The following is a 23500-nucleotide window of genomic DNA, read 5'->3' as shown; positions in this document are numbered from 1 at the left end:
AAAGATTTCAGAGGTCAAGAAGAATGAAAAGACCTTATTAGGCAAATAAGGGATCCTTACTTTAGAAAGAACAGCTTCAATTGATTGATACTGTAGCCAGACTACAGGTACTTAGGAAGAGACTGAGAAAAACAGGAGTAGAAACATCTGTTATAGACAGATATCTCAATAATTTTAGCTCTAAAAGGGAAGGAAAAATAAAGGATTATAGTGGGAATTGAAGGATTAACAGAAGATACGCATTTTTTTTGATGGTGAGACCTGGGCATGTTTGTATACAGGAAGAAAGCAGCCGGTATATACAAAGAGACCAAAAATAAATGAGAATGGGGAAAACAAAGGGGGCCATATGTTATAGAAAACTGAACAAACTGAGATGACTTATAAATGTAGAATGGTTTGCCTTGGCAAAGAGAACAATCACTTCTTCATGAGACTAGGGTGGAGGAGATAGTGGCATCTAAATGATACGAAATGAGGAGTGGAAAAGTGGGAGCTCTTGGTGGAATTATTTTTAGTGAAATATGAGACAAAGTTTTCAGTTAAAAATATGGCATGAAAGGGAACCATGGGAGGTTTGAGGAGGGATTGAACATTTTGGAAAAGCTGATGTGATAAGTGAGATACTGAATCAATTAGAAGGTATAAATGGACTGCCTTGCTCCAGTGAGGGCCTGGATGAGAGTGACATAAATTTGATTTTGACCGAGTCAGGACAGTTTCCAAATTTTCTCTAGCTTCATTCAAGAGCACCTGAGTATAAGTGAAAAAAGCAGATGATGGGAATCATCTCAGTAAGACAAGACTGGTGAAAAGGCAGCAAGAGACTTGAGAGAAAAGGACAATGTAGAACTGAATTGCTTCCCCAAGGGGTTAAGATGGGGAATGGAGGAGAGTATAGCTACTTATGAGTAATGGCCTGGGAGAAAAAACTAGGGTGAAGAGATTGGAGGTTATAGCAAAGAAAAATTGAACAGCGTTGAGCTTGCAAGGCAAAGAGAGAAGTGGGATGACCAGACTGTAATCGAATAAGTGAATTTTAGATTTCATGAACATGAAAGTGACACATTTTATGTGATGACAAGATTAAAGGTATGACCACCTCTCTGTGTAGTGCTGTGTGAAGGTGTTTCCTTTCCCCACTCCTCTCCTTCCCTCCTTCCCAACTGGCCATGCTATAAAGGAGAAGCTATACTAGTAGGAGACAGTATATCCATCCAGTAACAAGGAAAATGATACAAGGGCTAAAAGAAGGCATATGAGAAAAGGAGAAGCTATCCTTTTATTCTTCTATGTCTTATATGGAAGATGATCACAACAGTAATAATAACTGTAGCAGCAGTAGCAGCAGTAACAGTAGCACAAGCTGGCATTCATATATTTCTTTATACTTGGCAAAGTACAAATATTTCATTTTACCTCCACGATAATCTTGAGTCATAGGTGCTATTATTATCCTTACTATATAGATGAAGAAACTGAGGGGGACAGAGGTTAAATGACTTGTCCAGGTTCACACTATGAATAAATGTCCGAGTTCAAATTGGAACTCGGGTCTTCCTGACTCCAGATCCAATATTCTAATCACAAGTCTCAAGACTTGTGCTGTGAAGAAGTTGAAGGTAAAGGGTAACTTTCCTGTCTCCCACCTAGCCACTCTGTATGTCTGTGTACATGGCTACCTATTTCTTTTATGTTTATTCTTTTCTTATCTTAGGCAAATCAATATTCCAAAATGGGAGTGCCCAGGTGACCTGGTGAGTTTGGAAAACACAAAGCTAACATCAGAGGTTGCTCTGCCACCTAAAACTAGTTAGATGTCTGAATTCAAATCCTGTTTCAGATCCTTATTAGCTATATGATCCTGGACAGTTTCCTCAGCCATGAACCAGGGATAATAACAGCATCTACCTCAGAGGGTTGTGGCAATAATCAAATGAGATACCATATATAAAGTGCTTTGCAAATCTTAAAGAAGTGCTATAAAAATATTGATTATATTATGGTCTATGTTGGTCATATATTAACTTGCAGATGTCCTAGACAAAGAAAACTAAAATGATTAATTTATCTGTAATATTTTATAGTATGTTTACACAAACATTAATTTCATCTTAATAATAAACTCAGTGGGCTTTGGAAACTCTGAGAAGTACAAACTAACAAGAGATTTCTAAAACCTCAAACTGAAAGTACTCTTAGTGTTTATACAGGCTATTTTTAGGTCCATGATTTCCTTGAAAAACAGCAACGATACACACTGCAGGAGGAACAGTACTGTACTGAAATATTCCAATGGCAAAAGCCAGTCAGATAAATTAAGTCTATATGCATTAAATGTTTTCACTATCTTCCAACATAGGGTCTCTCTGCATATCTGAAAGTTCATATCCATAATGTAATAGCAATTATCAGAGAAATCAAGTTTTATCACTTGGTTATTTTGAGAAAAGGAAGTGACTGGCTTTTAAAACCCTGAGCTCTTATTCTCCTATTTTTCCTTAATGTTCCAATTCTAAAAATATGTAAAAAATATATTTGCAAGAAATTTCCCACTTATTAAATTAAATTTCTGAGGTACATTTTTCATTTTAAAATGCGGTTGTATGTTCTATTACCTTGTTATCTGCATGACTGCTTTCCAATGTGATTTTACTAAAGGTAAAAGTGGTTACTTCAAAAGAAAGGACCTGCAGAAGACTTCTTAGGTCCTTGTCTCTTCTCTGGAACATTGATTTTCATAAAAACAGGAATCAATAAAAATTTTTACTTTATATTCTCTTTTAATCAATTTGCTATTTTTCATCTCAAATCCACTTGCTTTGGATTCATAGCATAATATTCTTGGAAGGATCTGATCAATGCTAAGGGTAACATAAGATTGAATCTGACTTTATGAATATTGCCATTGCCATATAATTGTCATATTCATTTTTTCCAGAACAATACCATATTGTTGACTCACATACAGACCATTCATTAGGATTATTGTATCTTTTTTTGTCATACTTGTACCTTTCCTATTTTCCCTAGTTTTTCTTTTTATGTTGTGGTTTCTCATTTAAGGACCAGTATAGCATGTATTCTTGAGGTGTTTGGTTTTTTTTTTCCCTTTCTAACAGAGAAGATAAATTCCTTTGGATTAATTTATTCCCTTGCCTGGTAACCGAAGCAATACATTGACAAAACTAAATCTTTCACTAATGAATAAAGATCAATTTCCTATCTGTGTTTGAATGAACCCTGGACATTTGTTTGAAAAACATAGTGCTTCAACTAATTATATACTTGTCCCTTTAGAAATTAATCATTTTTTTATAGAGAACCATGTCTTCTGTTTTCAAAATGCTATACTGCTCATCTTAGTTTACATGAATATGCTGTAAAATAACAGTATTTAGGTAATTTTCAATTAAATATAAAGGACAAAGGTTGTCCAAATTAACTTTGTCTTCTTCATTTTAGTACAGGAAAAAATTTATCATCTAATCTTATAAGCTAAGTTTGGCTAACAATTTTTATTTATACTTACTGATTCTGTTTTGCAATGTAATAACACAGTTTTTTTTTTTTAATATCCTGGGACTCCATTCTAGGAGCATAGGGCCACAACCAGTAGGCAATGGGTCGCTCAGGGTCACCCAGCTGGGAAGTGTCTGAGCCCAGGTTTGAACCTAGGACCTTTCGTCTCTAGACCTGGCTCTCAATCCACTGAGCTAGCCCAGCTGCCCCTACTTTAGGTTGCAGTTTCTTTAGCAGATGTAGTTTTTACAGGGTGGGGTTGCTAGCCCCACGCCCAACCCTCCTCTTTTTCCATCCAGGCTAGGGACAGTCCTTAGCCCAGGAGTGGTAAGGGTGGGCCATAGGGGTCAAGTGACTTGCCCAAGGTCACACAGCTGGAAGTGTCCGAGGCCGGACTTGAACCTAGGACCTTCAGTCTCTAGGCCTGGTTCTCAATCCACTGAGCCACTCAGCTGCCGCCAACACAGTTCTATTTGCTCAAAATTCAAACAATTTAGGATATTGTTTTAAATACACATATGTACACATATAGCATATATAGGAGCTTCAGAGTAATAACTATGAACTTCTAGAAACTTAAAAAAAACTTAGAATTGAAAAACAATAACTGTTTCAGAGTCGAAGATCCTATATTTTTTCTGTGTGTGTGATGGACTCCTTTGGCAGAATGCTTAATTCTTTTAAGCAGCATAATATAGTGGGGAAAGTTCCTGGATCCATTAATAGTTGTATCAATTTGAACAAATCACTTTACCCAGCTTTTAGCTTCCTCATCTGTGAAATGGAAATAAATAATTCCAGCACTACTTTTTTTACAGAGACATTTTTTTTTAAAAAGCAAGTACTTTTGGGGGCAGCTGGGTAGCTCAGTGGAGTGAGAGTCAGGCCTAGAGACAGGAGGTCCTAGGTTCAAACCCAGCCTCAGCCACTTCCCAGCTGTGTGACCCTGGGCAAGTCACTTGACCCCCATTGCCTACCCTTACCACTCTTCCACCTATGAGACAATACACCGAAAGTACAAGGGTTTAAAAAAAAAAAAAGCAAGTACTTTTTAACTTTAAAAAGTGTTAATATACTATAATTGTGAAATGATATTTTGTGATATAGTTTAGCTTAGAAGTCACAGATTTAGCTCCCAGTTCTGCCACTTTCTGTGACTTTGGGCAAATTGTTTGACTTCTGGATGCCTCCTTTTCCTCCTCAGTACAACAGAGATAGCCTCTATCTCTCCTTACATCATAGGCATGGTTAATGAGAATAAATAGGGTCATGTGTATGACTGAAAAAAATTTAAAACATGAAACTTATTCTAGATTAAAGCAATGTTACCATTGTTGCCTCCTATGGTTGATTATCCTTTGGAACATATTAAAATTCTTTATGCTAGAAAACCTGATTAATTTAAATAGGTTTTAATTATCTTACATGGCAAACTCATCCAGTATGAAATAATTCAATCTGATTTGGACAGAAATTTAGCTTAGCATTATAAAGAATGGATTTGTTAAGAAAGTTAACAAAATAAAAATTAATGATAAATTTTTAAAGGGGGAGATTGTAAGGGACAACTGTGGTTAATGTAGAATATTAAATCTAATTAGGAGAACAAAGTAGTTTTAAAGAACACATGTATGCCTATTGCATATGTTTCCTGATAATAACATATATGCAAATGTTATAAAATAGTAACAAATCAAATATCTATTATTAAAGCAAGTTGAGGTAAAGCTATAATTTGAAAATGTTAGCAATTACCTTGTATTACTGTATGTACTCCAAAGTAACAAATGACATTTAAAAAATTTCACAATTTAAACCATTTACTACTTTAGTGGGTGTTTAAAAAAAATTAACTTGTGCTAATTTGAGGGATAAATAACACAAAGAAAGATTTATTTTTCAAGAGACTGATGAAAACTCGAACCAGCAAAATGTGGGTTGCTTAATTCACCTGTAGGAATCATTTTCATTTCCTTCCACTTTTTAAGAATTTCATTTAGTAAACAAAAAACTTTAGTAGAAAGGCTCCTTTCTTGCACTCTCTTGCATATTTAATGGAAAACAAAGCAAACATAAATTTTCTCTTCATTCCAAATTAGGTCCATGAAATGAAGCAGCCCTGATATAAATTTTTTAATAAAAGGTTAAAAAATTAATTTCCAGAGAGTAAATTGATGGCATTTTCATTCCCTCATCAATGGCACTGTTGTTTAATACTTAAAAGGTTGATTAATCTTTTTTAGGATGATAGTATATGTCCGAACATTTGGAAAAACAAACCTGTATTCAATCAATGATGCATTAAAGGAACATATGTGATCATAAAGCAAATCAGGCCATGTCTATTTTTTTTATTTTTATTTTTTTTATTTTTTTTTAAACCCCTTACCTTCCGTCTTGGAGTCAATACTGTGTATTGGCTACAAGGCAGAAGAGTGGTAAGGGTAAGGCAATGGGGGTCAAGTGACTTGCCCAGAGTCACACAATTGGGAAGTGTCTGAGGCCAGATTTGAACCTAGGGCTTCCTGTCTCTAGGCCTGGCTCTCAATCCACTGAGCTACCCAGCTGCCCCCCAGGCCATGTCTATTTTTAAGGAAAAAGTGAGAAAAAGAAAGTAAAGAAAAAAAGATGATTCATAAGGGAAGGTAAGAGAAGATTCTGAAGAAAAGAAACATAACCAAAACCAAAGAAACCACTTTCTGAAATTATAGTCTTTTGAAAAAAAGTAGAAAAGTTAGGTTCTTTTTCTCAGATGTCTTGACGAAAAGCACAAGCCTATAACACTATTTTAGTTTATTATTATTTTAGTTTTTGCTATTAAATAAGACAATTTACAAATGAGGTGGGAAAGGAATCTAAAAGAGCATTTTCGTTCCTATAAGTAGACAATATACTTCTAGTGAAAATTTTATTCTTTTAAACAATTATTTCATATGAAAGGACAAAATGAAATAGGATTTAAAACACAACAAACATATGCCTACAAAATTCCTAAGTCAGTCACTTCAATAATCTCACTGATCAGTGTTAAAATAGAATTTACAAAATAATTAGCCCTCAAAATAACCCTCAATATATTAATTTGAAGTGTGTGTGTGTGTGTGTGTGTGTGTGTGTGTGTGTGTATAGACACATTTATCAATTAACTATAGTTGTTATCCTAGGTAAAATAAAATAACAATTTTATTTTGTTTATAGGCAAATAAAGACCAATTTGGAGAGAGAAGTTGCTTTTATAGCTTATAATAGAAAAGACAGTTTTTAGCCTAGTGCTTAAAAGGATCTTCAAATGATCCCCATTTTAGTCAAGAAGAGTGAAAAATTACTCTTAATATAATTGCTAGTTAAAATATTAAACCTTTACAAATTCAACTGAAAATACTTCAATTATTTTAATATTTCTTAATTTAAGAGCAGTGCCAAATTATTTTTTATCCCAAGGGAACATCAAATGCCCATAAAAGGTCCTGATTTTTCTTGCTTTTATAGCTGAATATAAACATTATATAATGGTTAGTGTTTACAAATTTTTGAGAAAATAATTTTCACTTGAAGGAAAATATAAACATTTTCCAAACACATTTGTCTGAGACCAAACTGAATAAAGTAAACTAGAGTCCTAAATCCTCAATTTTCTATATGAAAATATCCTATTATTTCAATTTATTTATTATTTTCATAATGTAATTTTGCCTATAAATGTTGACAGATCATATGCATACTGTGCCTTTCATTCTTTAAAAAGGAAAAGAATTAGTGTTCTAGATGTCTAACTACTCTGATTATGACTGATAAAATCTCAGTTTCTTAGTGATTTAAATACTTCCCAATCTAAGGGCATAGGATAGCACTGCTATCTGAATAGATAGTACCACTTACTATCACAGATAACATTTAGGCACCCCCACTTTCCTCACTCATTCTACTCAAGTTTTAATCTTCAAAGTAGAAAGGGATTCTTAACTTGTTTTGATAAATAATGGGTACATAGGACATTATGGCAATTATAGGAGGAAAACAAAATGCAATGCTAAAATAAAGTAAACAAAATTAGGTTGAAATCCATCACCAATCTCATAGGGTCATTTGATGCTTTATGTCCCCTAAGATGCTATATAAATATGAATTACTATTATGATCTTCAGTCCAATAACAGAAATATACCTACCTTTAAAGAAAAGCAAATTTTTAAAAGTTACCAAAAAAAAAAATCAGAATGTTGATAAAAAACTATAGTGAATGTTTATATTGTGAATTTACTATAACTTCCTTTAAAAAGGAATCTCCTTTACCTTGTGATACATACAATTTACACAAGTTATTTGTGAAGTAACATAATCATGTTTACTTCTTTTTCCAAGGAGTATATATTACTATATATGACATGGCAAAAATGGTATGAATATTTGCTTCAAGGTTTAAAAGCTTCTCAAAGGGAACACTTAAATTTAAGTTTTGCTTTCACTTTTATTTTGTAACATTTTAAAGTTTGCTAAAATAAGGTTTTAAAAGAAAGCAGCAAAAGATTATATATGCTAAGTACACCAGAAATGAAAGTTAATTTTTTAAAAATCAGAGAAGGTGTTTGCGCTGGAAACAAAATAAAGCTATCCAACAAAAAAAGAACAATACTATTCTGAGATCATAATTATCAAAAAAATGCACCTGAAAATTCAACTGCCTAGGCTATCTTAAAGTAATCATTTTGAAACAGATTTTAAGATGTATTTTGGAACTAAAGTTACACAATAAAGTCAAAATTTCTAACAGAAGTTTGTAATGGATATCTAGCAGTGTTCCGATTACTATGGTTCAAACAATAATGCAAAAAGAAACCAAAGATTATTTTATCTTACAGTAAAAGAGCCCCTTATTAAGAAGTGTTTTTGCTTTTTAAATGGACCCTGCTTGTCCATTAAGCTAAAAATACACAAGTCATTATTCAGACAAGAATGCAAATGAATAAAAAAAGTTATAGTGTAAAATGGCCTTCATAAGACTACATTTCATTTCAATTAGAGAATAACCTTAGAACAGTCTTACCACTTGGAGACAGAGGGGCACAAATGGGCAATTTTTAAATCAAATAATATGAAAGCATTAAAAATATGATTTTACAGATGTGGAATCAACTTTTTACCACAAGGTTGCAATTCCTTATTTGGAAGGGATAACAAGACACCTAAGTGCCTCAAATATTAAAATTACAGATCATAAAGGAAAATATATGAAATATTTTCCCCATCATTCATAATAAGAATCAAATTTTTCTCAAAAAACATCCTGCTTATAAAAGTTGCTTATCTAATCCCACATTTGATAACATAATATTTAAAAGATTGTAATAACAATCCACTTATGAATTATGGAACACTTAAATGTGAAATAAATGCCTTTTTTAAAAAATGGAGTGTTCCAAAACAACAACAACAACAAAAATATCATGAGGAGAGAGAAATATCTATTGAAAGAGTTCTATAAATTTTTTTCTCCTTCCTTTTACTGGTCTAAAGTTAGTCTGGTTTAGAGGATATACTAACTTGCCCAATCAGTTTTACATTACAGCACCAGTCCAGAAATAGCTCCCAGCCGCCTTGGCCTCTAGCATGGTTGTCATGACAATGAAACCACAGTTCTATAAATAGATCATCAGCACCAAATCTTGTGAGAGAGACATCTGGAATCCGGCCAGTCAAACCTCAGCTTGACAAATAAAAATAGGCACAGGCAGATTTAGAAATAGGAAAGGTATAATGTATCCCTACTCTAATACAAAGAGAAACAAAATTACACAGAAACAAGATGGTTGTATTTTAATGAAGGGCTGATTTAATAAAACGACTAAGGAAACATTTTGAAAGCTACATTATTAACAAAAATGCCCCTAAGGGTTTTGGTAGGGGATTTTGGGGTCACTTTTCACAAACTATGCAAATGTTAACATTTTTAAAATGTTACTGAAATAATACAAAACTGCTGCTTTTTTTCAAGTGGTAGAATCACAACTTCATAAAAATATAATTTTAGTAGCTTTAGAAGCAGAAATGGTTCAGGACATTATACCAATATCCTGAAAGCTGGATTGCTAATGTGCTTTAAAACTGAGTTGCATGCTTCGGCAAGAAAAGATCTTATCTCAAGAGTAAACTGACTTATTTAATGAATCCTATCAAAAGTCTTATTGAAAAACCATCTGAGGATGATGACTAAAAATTAATCTCACATGATTCAAGCCATATCTGAATTCATTTTCATATGTAAAATGAAACTCTTATTAAACCATTACATAACCTGGCTTCCCTTCCTCCATCACTGGACTACTTTTAAACAATACTTTTCTTTCACTTTAGCGGGTGAGAAAATGGTCTATTCTTAGACTATGCCTTTGATTGGCTCATTCAATTACTACCACAATTATCTCTGTAGGTAAGGCAGTTATGTCAAAAATGCTATTCACTACATTTATCAATATTATTCAATAGCAGATTTTTTCTTGACAAAAACATGATTCCTTAATACTTTTATTGACAATATGCATTAATAACTGGAAACATTCAGATCACTAAAGTCAGCCCTATTACAGGCTATCTGATATCAAATTTCCTCCACTATAGATTTTCTAAGCAAACTTAGTGGAAATTCCTTCATGATTTAAAATGCAGTTTAAACCAAAATCATATGATCCTTCCTTCTGATTTTGTAATTCTTTCCCAAATGAAATAAGAGAACATTTGAAAGGATAGGAGATTTGAAGTTATTCAATAGATTGTATAATTATGGGAAGTGAAAGCATACCAAAATAAAGTGACTGGTTAAGGTCCAAAGAGGATTGTAAACATGACCAAGTACAAATATGGAAATGATTTTGAAATGGTTAATTATTGCCTAAGACCCACAGCCTCTAAGATAAGACTTTAAACAAAAACAGTATTCCATCAGGCTATAGAATGCCTGCAGGCCTTATCATATTGACATTTAAATTCCTTAATTTACATTTATATGTATTTGTTTTTCTTTGGTCTAATGGGAGATTTTATAAAGTTAGGAAAATGAATTTATCATTTTGAACATTGCAAGTAATTAATATTTTCTTGCCTCTACAACTAACACCCCCCTCCAAATATCTGAAATTATGATTAGTATCTGAAAGGTCTCAATAGATTAAAAAACCCTGCTTGTCATAACTAGGGTATATTTAGCCTACCTTGACTTAATCATAGGCTTACTTTTGTTTTCTGGCACTAAGAATGTTTTATTTTTGTGGTCATATTTTCATTTTATATGTACTAATAAGTATCACCTTGAATTATTCAGTGCTAAGGCATTTCCCTTAACTATAATTTATATACATACATAAATATATTTTGTACATATAATTTATCAAAGTATAATGAGATATTTTAAACATCTGTGAACTCAGGCATTATATGACAGAAACCCATTCTTCAGGGTAATTGCACATATTTCAAATAAATTTTCAAATACACATGTGTAGATACTTGAATTTAACCAAAAGGCAATTAATATCAAGACTTCAAAAAGGGGGATATCTGTCAAAATTTTATCTTATAACAAAGTAAGGCTTAGGGTTACATAAAAAATGGCAAACAGTATTCAGCTGGATTCTCCTGAGAGTTGCAAAAGAAGATCAGTAAAAAATATGCAAAGAGAAGAAAAGCTATATCTTAAAAGGTAATTGTCTTTATGATTTTACATTTTATTAGACTGATGAGGTTATAGCTCTTAAATTACAAGCTGACAAATAAAGTAAAAAAATTATCCTTCGTTATTGGGGCCTTCTCTCTCTTTCCACCTCTTTAGATTATAAATTCCTAGAGAGCATCAGAATCTATTTGGTCTCTCCTTGTATACTTCTAATGCCTACCACAGTGACTCATCCAATGCAAGGGCTTAATAAATGATTGTGGAACTGAACTAAAATACACCTCCTTTTTTAGAGTGGAAATCAGGGAGTTTACTTAGGTTTATTTTCAACATCACTAATTATATGCCTGTAATCAAATGAATTAACTTATGATGAATAAAGTAGTATTCAATTTAAAATCTTTACAGGTCAAGAATATCAAGACAGTTGATGAAAAATAAAATGTGTGGTATTTTTAAAAAAATATATCATATACACCTATCATATATGGGGATAGCAAATTATTAGTTCTTTTGTAAAATTAATATGACTACACTGAATATGATTGGGTAATTAAACATAATGAACTTTAGCATATCTTCAAAAGCTTTTATTTCAGCCACTCAATTAACAAGTATTTATTAAACACATTCTGTGCCAGGTGCTGTACTAAGTGCTTGAGATACAAAGAAAAACAAATACGCGTTCTCCACATTCTAATGGGGGAGACAACATGCAAGCAAACAAGTAATTACATACAAGATATGTACAGATAATACAATGTAATCTCACATAATGAAATAGGAATAAAATGCTATAAACTTCACAATGCCTACAAGTACTATGCTTTCAAACATAACAATGAGGGCAAAACAATGCTTATTTGTATGGTAAATTGTATTAAGAAAAAGAAAATTTACCTCAATTGATTCATCCTCTGATATGCCTTAAAAGTGTATACAGATTAAAGGAATGATCACATTGGGAAGCATTAATTGGAGAAGATGATCTCTAGCTTCATAATATATGATACTGTTCTAACTAAAGGATAAGACAACAGTATAATACTCAAATATTAAAGGATTCATGTTTCATTTATTATTTTTCAAAATGATGCTTAATCTGAGAATGCCAACTGATACTCTTTAAAACAGCAAATTGGACTAGAGATTTCTTCTGAGTTATTTAAAGACTGGGTGATATTACTTCTTGTGATATTCCATAGTACCATGAAAAAATATCAGAAAAAGTATGGAGTTAAGTAGTATAGGCTAATAAATAAGAAAAAACACACACAACTAAATTTTCTTAACTTGAAAACATTTTAGGTATGGCTTGTTTGTCATAAAGAATCCAATCTCAACATTGAAAAAATTAGTTAATATATGAGTTATGCGTGCTAAAATATTTAATGAAGGCAATATAGCATAGTATGTAGAGGATATAGAGGAGTAGACTCAGAGTCAGTAAGAATTTGGGTTCAAAATTGGGTTCAATTTTGGGTTCAAATTCTTCCTGATACATACTGACTGTGTAAACCTGGGCAAATCATTTAACTACCTCTGAACCCAGGCAAGTCTCTGAGAATAAATTGGTTTTTAAAAACCTTTACCTTCTATCTTTGAATCAACACTATGTATTGGTTCCAAGGCAGAAGAGTGGTAAGAATTAGGCAATGGGGTCAAGTGCCTGGCCCAGGCTAGGAAATGTCCAAGTCCAGATTTGAATCCTGGTTCTCTATCCACTGTCCCTCTCTGAGTCTAAACCCAGGCAACTGAAAAACTTTCTAATAAGACTGGATAAAGGGTTTTTTTATACCAATGAAATCATAAGCTAATGAAACCAAATGAGAATAGTATGGTATATAAGAAAATTAATTTATTGAAATTTACCTTTCCATATTCTATTTTCATGAAAATTATAATATATAAATCGAATAGGATATAATTTCATTGTGTTCATTAAGTTTTCTTGGCATACAGTTCTTCTAGTCCTCTAAAACATTCAGGGACTTTAAAATTATTTCTGATTACTTTATATGTGCTAATGATTTATTTCTTTGCTCTGACATTAATTCTTTTCCCACAAATCTGAGATTTCATCAGTAGAGGGAGCTTCCTATAAAGAACTCGTTCTACCAAAGCAAATTTTTACCTTCTCTAGAACATATAGGTTTTTTTTTTTTTTGGTTTGTTTTTTTAAATCCTTATCTTCTGTCTTGGAATCAATACTGTGCCAATTGGTTCCAAGGCAGAAGAGTGGTAAGGGCTAGGCAATGGGAGTCAAGTGACTTGCCCAGAGTCACACAGTTGGGAAGTGTCTGAGGCCAGATTTGAACCTAGGACCTCCCATCTCTAGGCCTGGTTCTCAATCCACTGAGCTACCCAGCTGCCCCATAGAACACATAGTTTTAAGGAGCTGACTGGGATACTGAAATGTTAAGTAACTTGCCAGGTCATAGAACCTGGTAGAGCTTTTATGTGTCAGGGACAAGATTTAGACATAGGTCTTCCTAACTTCAAGCCTAGTTCTCTATCTACTAAGCCAATAATATGCTGTATAAAAATTCAAGCTTAAAAGGTAAAGTGTACTAACATTAACTTAATTTTTTGTATCATTTTAAAGTTTACAAAGAGCTTTACTATGCATTGTGTTATTTGATGCATTCTGTGAGGCTGGTAGTAGTTATTTTCCTGTGTTACAAACTGGGCAACTTAAGATCAGAAAGTTTAAAATGACATGCACAATAATTAATAAGTAGAGCACTCAAATCTATCTTTTGGCTCCAATTATAAAGATTCTTTTCATATACATTATTAGTTCATATTTTCCATGAAATGAACAATTTCTTTTTTTGGTGGGAAGGGAAAGACTGAGTCTCCTATTTTGCCCAAGCTACAAGTTGAACTGAAGTGGGTCTGAATCCACTGCTGAATGGCATGGAAACTTTTGACCTTCTCATTTCTGACCTGGCCTGGTTCACTCCTCCTCAGGTAGCATGAAAATTCCTTACTTCAAAGGGCTCAGTATATTAATATTGGACTTAGTCTGAATACACAGATGGTTTAGTCCTACTACAGTTTAGAATTCCAGAGCACAAGCAATACACCAGCAGTCTCAGCCACTCCAGCAGCAAGAATTACAGGTGTGCGTTACCATGTCCAATAACTTATTTAGTATAATTTAAAACAACCATGTTTTGAATATTTAAAACTACAGACATACAAATATTATAAAGTAAAATATAAATTCCATTTATGGAAGTAGAATTCTTATGAGGTATTTATACTGCTAAGTAGATAATAAATTAAGGTACTTTTAAAATTCAGGGCAAAGAAAGCTTTTAACCCCATATATCCAAATAATTATAGTAAAGCAGGTTTCAATGTTGGATGGTAAAAACAAAGATCCAGTCTAATTGATGGGAAGAGAAGGTAAGGGGAAAAGGATTTATTAAGTGAATATTTTCTCATTTAATCCTCACAATAACCTTATGAGGTAGACCTTATTATGATTCCCATTTTTTGAGGAAACTGAGGTAGACAAATGTTAAGTGACTTGCCCACAGCGACAAAGGGTAGTAAGTATCTGAGGTCAAATTTCAACTTAGGTCTTCTTGACTTTAGGTCCAGCGCTCTATCCACTGAAGGATGTATTTGTGTTTCAAGGCATTAAAGCCCCAATCTAGGACCTAAGGCTATAAAGAGGAGTAAACCAAAGACAACATTCACCATTATAAAGAATTATGTAACAGACCCAAAGATAACCCAAAGTCCAACCTAGACAGTGAAAACAATTTCCTAATAATGAGCAGAGACAAAAGAAAAAATATATTTTCAACAATGACTACATTGAATACCTAGAAGGAATGGGGGGGAGTGGCAAAATTAAAAATGAAATAAAAACTCTGGAAGATTTGAAAGAAGAATAAATAGCTTAGAGTAGAAAACAGTAGACCTTACCCAAGTCATGGACTTGCTAAAAATTAGAATACAACAAATACAAATCAAAAAATGACTTAATTTAATAGCAAGAAATATTAGGGCAAAATGAAAAGATTGAAAAATAGAAGAAAATTTATTTCATATGAAAGGAAAACTGGAGTGGAAAAGAGGTAAAAGAGAGAGAGTTTTCAAATTAGTCAACTCCCTAAAAACCATGATTTTTAAAAGGCTGAACTCTATATTTTAAGCAAGCAATCACAAATAAAACTCCCCAGATCTAGTAGAACCAGAGAACAAAGTAAAAATAGGAAGAATCTGTTAATCATCTTTTAAAAAAAATCCTTCTCTTCTGTCTCAGTAACAATTCTAAGACAGGAGAGGGGGTGTCCTGGGTGCAAATCTGGCTTCAGACATGTCCTAGCTGGATGACCCTGGGCAAGTCACTTAACTCCCATTGCTTAGCCCTAACCACTTTTCTGCTTTGGAACCAATACACAGTATTGATTCTAACACAGAAGGTAAAGTTAAAAAAAAAAAAGAATAATTTGCCTTTGTTAAGATAATTATGGTTCGGGGGTGGATGTTGAGGGGGAAGATGTTTTCTATAATATGGAGAGCTTTTAGACATTCCTGATAAAAGGACCAGAGCTAAGAAGGAACTTTGGCAGGCAAACACAAGATTCAAAAGAAATCTAGAAAAGTTAGTTTGTTTGAACAACTGGAAAGGGCTATAATGATGATTAAATGCTAATATGGAGAAGAATCAAGAGTCCCTTCAGAACTTTGATGTCTTTAAAATGTATTGAGGGACTTAGGAGGGGGGACTTGATTCTGTTATAAAGGGTTCAAGAGGGGGAAAGGGAAGGTAAAAGGAATATATTAATGTAGATAGCAGAAATGTAGAACTTTTACTGTTTTATTGGATGGAGATACAATTAATTTACTACTCACAATTAGCATATATGACAAGAAGAGTATAAAAATAAGGAATATGGGGATGGGAAGGAGTAGGTCTCAGGTGAATCTCATTCTTAATAGACAAAGGAAGACAGAAAACACACACACACACACAGTGCAAAAATAGACTCAAACCAATAGAAAAACTGGTAGAGACTGATAGAAGGGGAGGGGGGAATTAAGATGAAGGGTAATACTATGGAGGGAATAGTTGCAAGCTAAATAAACTTCTTGATCTTGAAAGGCAGATTAAAAGAAAAGAATATAAAATGAAGGAGGTGCCCATTAGTGGTGAAGAGCTGAAAACAATTATGGAGTATGAATGTAACGAAATACTGTGTTGTAAGAAATGATGAAAGAGATTTTTTTTCAGATACCCCTTGGAATTGAGGTATCTGAACAAAGTAAAATAAGTAGAATCAGGAGAATAGCCCATACAAAGACAACAACACTGCAAAGAAAAACAACTCTGAAAGACTTAAGAACTCTGATCAAAGCAACCATGAATATGTCTCTGGAGGATCTATGATGGAAGCATATTACCAACCTCCTGACTGAAAGGAGGAACACATACATTTCTTTTAAACCCTTACCTTCCATCTTGGAGTCAATACTGTATATTGGCTCCAAGGCAGAAGAGTGGTAAGGACTAGGCAATGGGGATCAAGTAACTTGTCCAGCGTCACACAGCTAGGAAGTTTCTGAGGCTAGATTTGAACCTAGGACCTCCCATCTATAGGCCTGGCTCTCAATCCACTGAGCCACCTAGCTGCCCTCTACATTTTTTTGAAATAGCTACATCACGGACTTTTTTTTAACCTCACTATGCTGTTTAGTTACAAAGGTTTTTTTCCCCCTCTTCCTTCTGTTTTTAATTGTTGGAGGGAATGGGTAGGAGAGTAATAACAGTAATGCCAAATAAAAGGGGAAAAAAAGAGAGAAAAAGAGGTCTGTTGAAACATTTTTAAAAAGTGCACAGAGGAGAAAAGAAGAAAATTCAGAAGAAAACAGACAAATAGGACAGTTTTGGAAACAACACAACTATTATATACTTTTTAAAAAAAGTGGCATGGAAGAAATTAATGTTTTCAAATACAATCTTCTTTTTGTGTTCTATCTTGCATAGAAACGCTTTTTTGGAGGTGGATTGTTAAAGTTCAGAATAAAAATGTTAAGTTAATAAGAAAAAAAAAAGAGAGAGCTTACAGTACTTTACATGCATAGATTAGACAACTGCTCTTCATATTCACTCAAAAAACTAATTCTCTAACCCACTGAAGTAGGCTTAACTTCCCCTTGGGATCTGTATGATTAAATATTATCTTTAGAGAAACAATAAATAAAATGAGGGGTTTAGATTAAATGGATTTTAAAATCCATCCAACTCTAGATTTATGATCCTGTAATTAGGACTTGGAGTTAGTAAAACAAATAACATTTAACAGTAAGATTGAGAAACAAGTGTTACAGAGTGGATATACTTTGGAATCAGAAAACTTGAGTTTAGGTTGGTCTCTGACATATTGGCTGTCACAAGTGTCACTCTCCCTACGTGAGATTTTACACACATACCCACATACTCGTTTACACACATCCATAAAATTTTCTGAATCCTTAAAGTTCTACATTAATGATAGCTTTTGCTCCTAGTCCTTGTACAAATCCATTTTCTGCTCCCTATCATTATTATCATCTTCATTATTATTATAATCATTAGGTAATTTTCTAAGTATATCAACTGAAAAGGAGTTGCAAATCTACATGGGTAGAGAGTTTCCTTCCTTGGAGCTCCCTACACTAATGAAATCACAGGTGTGCATGAAAAAAGTTTGTAGCATAATTAATAAAGAGGAATTTATAATAAAAATAAGGCAATTAAAAGATAAATAAGTAACTTTTCCCCAGAGAAAGTTAGGACAAAATGTGTACAAGCAGAGAGTATATTAAATATGAGGATTAACCTTTCCAATTTTTTCCCCCACAAAGGTGCCAAACTAAAACTATTTTTTATTGTTATGGTATTTATTGTTTCTTTAAAGAATGTCTTCTTTATATGAGTTTTAATGAATATCAGTTATAACATACATTTCACTTTAGTGAGATTGGTATCATGGGCTGCCATCAATAACTGAAAATGAATAAATAGTACAGAGGATAATGGATAGATACATGGTGGGCATGAACAGAATGCAACATATAACCAATACAGAATTTCAAAAAAGGAGTAACAGATGTCATTGGGGGAGTATATGATAAGAGGAGATGAACTGGTTACATGGTGAATGTGAGGATAACAAATAGACAGTTTGAATGCCCCATTGGCATCCTGATCAGAGGAAAGTTAGAAAAGCTTCTAATATGCTGGATCAGGGGTCGGCAACGTATGGCTCTTGAGCCATATCTGGCTCTTTTGAGGGCCAGATATGGCTCTTTCTGCAGGAGCCATAAAGTCAATTTTTTTCAGGCGCTGTTACAGGAGCACGCACTGTGAGCACTCTATGGCTCTCACGAAATTACATTTTAAAAAATGTGGCGTTCATGGCTCTCACGGCCAAAAAGGTTGCCGACCACTGTGCTGGATAGACCTTCCTTGGCAAACAGAAAATATAGGAAAAACATAGGTAAAAGTAATATAGGATCAGTAGAGAAGGACAGGTTGCACTATGTATTATCAGAAAGAACATCCAAATGAATGAAACTAGATATCCATTTGTGTATCTCCAAACCTAACATATAGCTCATATTAATATTGACTTTCTGATGTGTCTTACAATTTTAGCAGTGAGGTATAGTGGAGAGAATGCTGGATGTGAGCCAGGAGACCTTGATTAAAATGCCAGTCCTGCCACTAATTGCTAATGTGACTATGGTCAGACCACTTAACCTCTTTCTACCTCTCTCTCTTATTCAGAAAAATTGGAGATGATAACTATACTATGCGTCTCACAGGGTTGATGGTAGGAAAGGCTCTTTGAAAATATCTTAAAGCTCACTCTATCTATCTATCTATCTATCTATCTATCTATCTATCTATCTATCTATCTATCTATTTAAAATTATCACTATGAAACAAACTAAATTGAATGAAAAATTTCCCATGATGGCCACTTAGAAATACATTTAATGATGCCATTTTGGTCAGTTATTTAATGAATAACACCTCTACTTCAAGATGTTCTTTGTAGTATGTTAGTGCTTTCCTGAAGGGTTTAAGTAATTTGGATTTCAAAATATTTACTTAGTAGGATTCTGGGGGGGAGGGTGACTGCATCCCCTTATTACATACATGATACTGGTTAAATCATTTGATTGTTCTAGGTCTGTTTCTTCATCTCTAAAATGAAGAGGTTGGAATCAATAACCTCGGGGGTTCCTTCTCTAAAATTGTGATTCTATAATCAGTATTTTCAACAACATAATTTCTAAAATCAAGAAAATAGTCATCATCATTTATACCATAAGTTGACAGACAAATTGCTTTACAAGACTAGATGAACTTTGCTTCTTTGATGAAATTATTTCATTTCTTCATGGATATAACAGAGGTAGGGAAGTTAAATAAATAAATTACAACTAGAACACAAAGTAACTGATTACTATTACTATATTTGATCTACACTTTTAAAAATAATTTAAGCCCTCAAATATTTTAATAGAAAGAATTTCTCTATTTTGTAGAGTTTTTTAAATATTAAAGTTGATTTTCACAGGCTAGCTACTAAAACTCAAATGTAAGGAATCCAATGGATATGAAAAATAATATTCTTATATATAGCATTCCTAATTTTATCTTAAGTTTTAAAGAGCACCATTCTTTAAATATAGTGATGAATGATGAGATCCCCAACTTCAAATAAAAATCAGTGGTTCCCAACTGAAATAAAAAGTATTGCAAAAAAAAAATGCAAACTGCTAAATGACAAATCAGCACTGAGACTTTTATAGAGAATTGGTATCAGAGCAATCAGGTCTAGGTTTAAGTCTTACCACTGACAGACACTGATGCAAGTAATTTAACCCCGCAGTGCTCTAGACAATCTTCTAAGACTAAGTTATGGAAAAAGTTCTGGACTGCACCTATAAAGGGAGTTTTCTTATCTTGGAGTTCCCTATTCAAAAAAAAAAGGCCCTATCCCAGAGCTGATGTGAATATTCTACAATGAAATCAAAACAGGTTTCATTTACTAGCTGGTTATTATATATGGGAAGATGAAGTACTAAAACCAAACTGACCTGCATACTTATCTTAAAGGAACTTTCAAATCTAAAGCAAGATAAAAAAATGAAAGAACAGTATATCAATGTCATTAGAAATAAATCTTGGTAAGAATCAGATATTTAAGACTTCCTTGGTCTAGAAGCAAACGTAATATTAAAAAATGACAATTACATCAGTTATATCATAACTACTGATTAAAATTCTGAGTTCCATATCTTTGAAAGTGGAATACTTAAAGTTTGTTCATCTTGTACCTGTACTTCTGACTATGATCCAGAATACAAAATACAAACAATTCCAGGATTTCCATTTGTTTTGAATTACTATAATTAGCACTTCCAGCTTTTAGTTTAAACTTTGGAGAAAACTAGGAACTTTGGCAAAGTATTTGGGAATCAGATGATCTAGCTGAGATGCATACTTGATCATCTTTTAGCCTTTAAAAACATAGAAAAATTGCCTTTTTTGGGGGGGCGTCTAGACACATTTCATTGGTGTAGAGAACTCTTACTGAGGAAATTATCCCTATCAATGTTTACTACTTAAAATGTAAACTGTATGTGTATATAATGAAATGACATTTAGAGAGGCAGCATGGCATATAAACAAGGAGGCTTTAAGAATACCTAGGTTCAAGTTCCTCTTCTGTGTGACCCTAGGCAAGTCATTTCAACTTTCAAGATCCTAGACAGCTCTCTTAAATGGTAAGATCACTGATCTTCTTTGGTAAGAGGGAATTTCCTCACTAGGATTTCCCTACACAAGTCTGGAGAAGTAGGGGGAGGAGAGAGAATAGTACCTAAATATAATTTATTTTATCTTGTATATTTTCATACATTCTCTACCTAAAATGGTTCTAATATGTTCTGTAGCCTACACAAATTTTTTCTCTCTCTTTTTTAAACCCATAACTTCTGTGTATTGGCTCCTAGGTGGAAGAGTGGTAAGGGTGGGCAATGGGGGTCAAGTGACTTGCCCGGGGTCACACAGCTGACAATTTTCTCTTTTTTTGACAGATATTGTACCTCTATTCTGTTCCTGAGGCCTCCCCCAACTAATTATGCAAAAATAATTCCTTCTATTCATTTAGCATTTTAAAGTTTCAAATCTTACTTCACATTGATCTTCTGTGATAAAGTCAAAGAATTACTGACTTCACATTAACAGATAATAAGAGGAATTAAGAGAGAGAAAGTGATTTTTGCCACTCATATAGCTAAAATTTGAGCCCACCTCCTGACTCAATGTTCTTTTTATTCTACCACATTGTTCTTTAGGTATAAACAGGAGAGACATTTTCTCACAGTTTACTTCATATTATCATCTAGTAAGTTAATCAGGGTCTAATTCATACCCTTCCTTTTCCTCTAGAAATTTTATTAGTTTAGGGCTGAAATTTGTACCATGTTACCAAATATGTAGGCTGATTGCTAATTTTTTTTACAACATTTGGTAAAATGTAACTAAATAAGGATGAAATAAAAAGTAATAGAAGTGAAAAAATCCATATGCACAGTTGCTTATCCTACTTTCTAATCTTTATAAGAATGAGCCATACATATATTAAGGATATACTTAATAGAAAAAACAGAAGAGGAACAGGCAGACTTTCGGGAACTATTCTCTATAGTAGACTGACTCAAAAACATAAAGAATGTAAGAGCAAAATGTGGCCTCTGTAGCTCTTCTTTTACAGCTAATCTTTCATTCACATTAAGGTCATAAAAAAATTTCTTAATGAATACAACCACAGGGATAACTGGTTAGTTACCTCTTAAAGGTAATGGAGGCATAAAACAAGGATATGTGCTCAGTAAAGCTACTGAAAACTATCACAGAATGCAGACTGTATAAGATCTAAATATAAGAGGTCCTTTAAATGCTTCTGTTTGAGGATGACAGCATCAAATCCAAGAATATTACAAAGTGTCTTCAAGTGAAGTAATGATTGTTCAAAAGAGGTCAGTCTGAGAGTAAAGCTCCATACAAATGTGAGCTTTTATTATTTCCTTCCCCTAAATACCCCATCTGACTGACATTCTTATCTCTCAAATGTGCCCTTACAGGGAGGTAGGTGGCTCAGTGGATAGAAAGGTAGACACAGAGATAGGAAGTCCTGGATTCAGATCTGGCCTCAGACACATTACCTAGTAATTCTAAAATGGAAGGTAAAGGTTTTTTTTTTTTTTTTTTTTTTTTTAAAGAAATATATGGGGGCAGCTGGGTAGCTCAGTGGAGTGAGAGTCAGGCCTAGAAACAGGAGGTCCTAGGTTCAAACCCGGCCTCAGCCACTTCCCAGCTGTGTGACCTTGGGCAAGTCACTTGACCCCCATTGCCCACCCTTACCACTCTTCCACCTATGAGACAATACACCAAAGTACAAGGGTTTAAAAAGAAAAAGAAATATATGGGTGTTTACATTGTAAACATTTTTCATATTTAATGTGGTTCTGTCTTCTCCACTATAATGCATTACTTTCCTAGTAACATCTGAAATGTATTTTTTTTCATGTGGTAGTGAAGGGCACATTTTATTTTTTAACTCTTTCTACAGGGTAGCCAGAGTATTTTCTTTTCTTTTCAGAGCTTATTTTAGAGTACTAGATATTAGCAATTTAGAGTTCTTTGGATCCAGTAATTATTTTTTCTCTAGTTTAGTCCAATGGAGGCTTACAATGTGTTATGCTGTTGTTTCAGGATATACTGATTTCCAGTTAGGGGTTATTTTTTCTTAATCCTAAGAAAAATGCTTCAGAGTATAGACCAATGAAGATTAATTCTCTAGGTCCTTAACAACTAGAAAATATGGGACATGTAAGTAATGTGCTTTAATTGCAACATGATAGGACAACATTGTGATCTAATCCATGTCCGGTTAGAAAACATGCATGAAAATATGTTCTAGGGGGGGATACTTTCTAAAGTAGTTATTGCTGATAAGAGAATTTTTCTCAGTTTAGAAGTAGTCAGGAAGGCCACTCCTCTAAACATAGACTTTCAGCACATAGTAAATGTGTAGCAGAGGGAATTTTGAAACCTATCAAGTCCATCTGAACTGCAGTTAGAGAGCTCCCCATTCTATACTGTCCCTTTTCCCTACAAACTCCAGCATTTAATGTCTGCAATAGCTCATATTTTCATTAGACTCTGAAGTTTACAAAGCAATTTTTCTCAGAGCAACCCTGTGAGGTCAGTAATATTTGACTTGGAGCC

The 23500-nt window shown here is 33.5% G+C and overlaps 1 protein-coding gene across 2 annotated transcripts in view; it reads right to left on the bottom strand.

Moving 5' to 3' along the window:
* GNAS (GNAS complex locus) overlaps positions 1 to 23500 on the bottom strand; it is a 186681-nt gene that overhangs the window by 18938 nt on the left and 144243 nt on the right. The gene's annotated exons all lie outside the window — the stretch shown is intronic.

Source organism: Gracilinanus agilis, chromosome 2 (genome assembly GCF_016433145.1).
Source record: "Gracilinanus agilis isolate LMUSP501 chromosome 2, AgileGrace, whole genome shotgun sequence".
Taxonomy (NCBI): domain Eukaryota; kingdom Metazoa; phylum Chordata; class Mammalia; order Didelphimorphia; family Didelphidae; genus Gracilinanus; species Gracilinanus agilis.
This window is presented reverse-complemented; position numbering and strand designations above follow the sequence as displayed.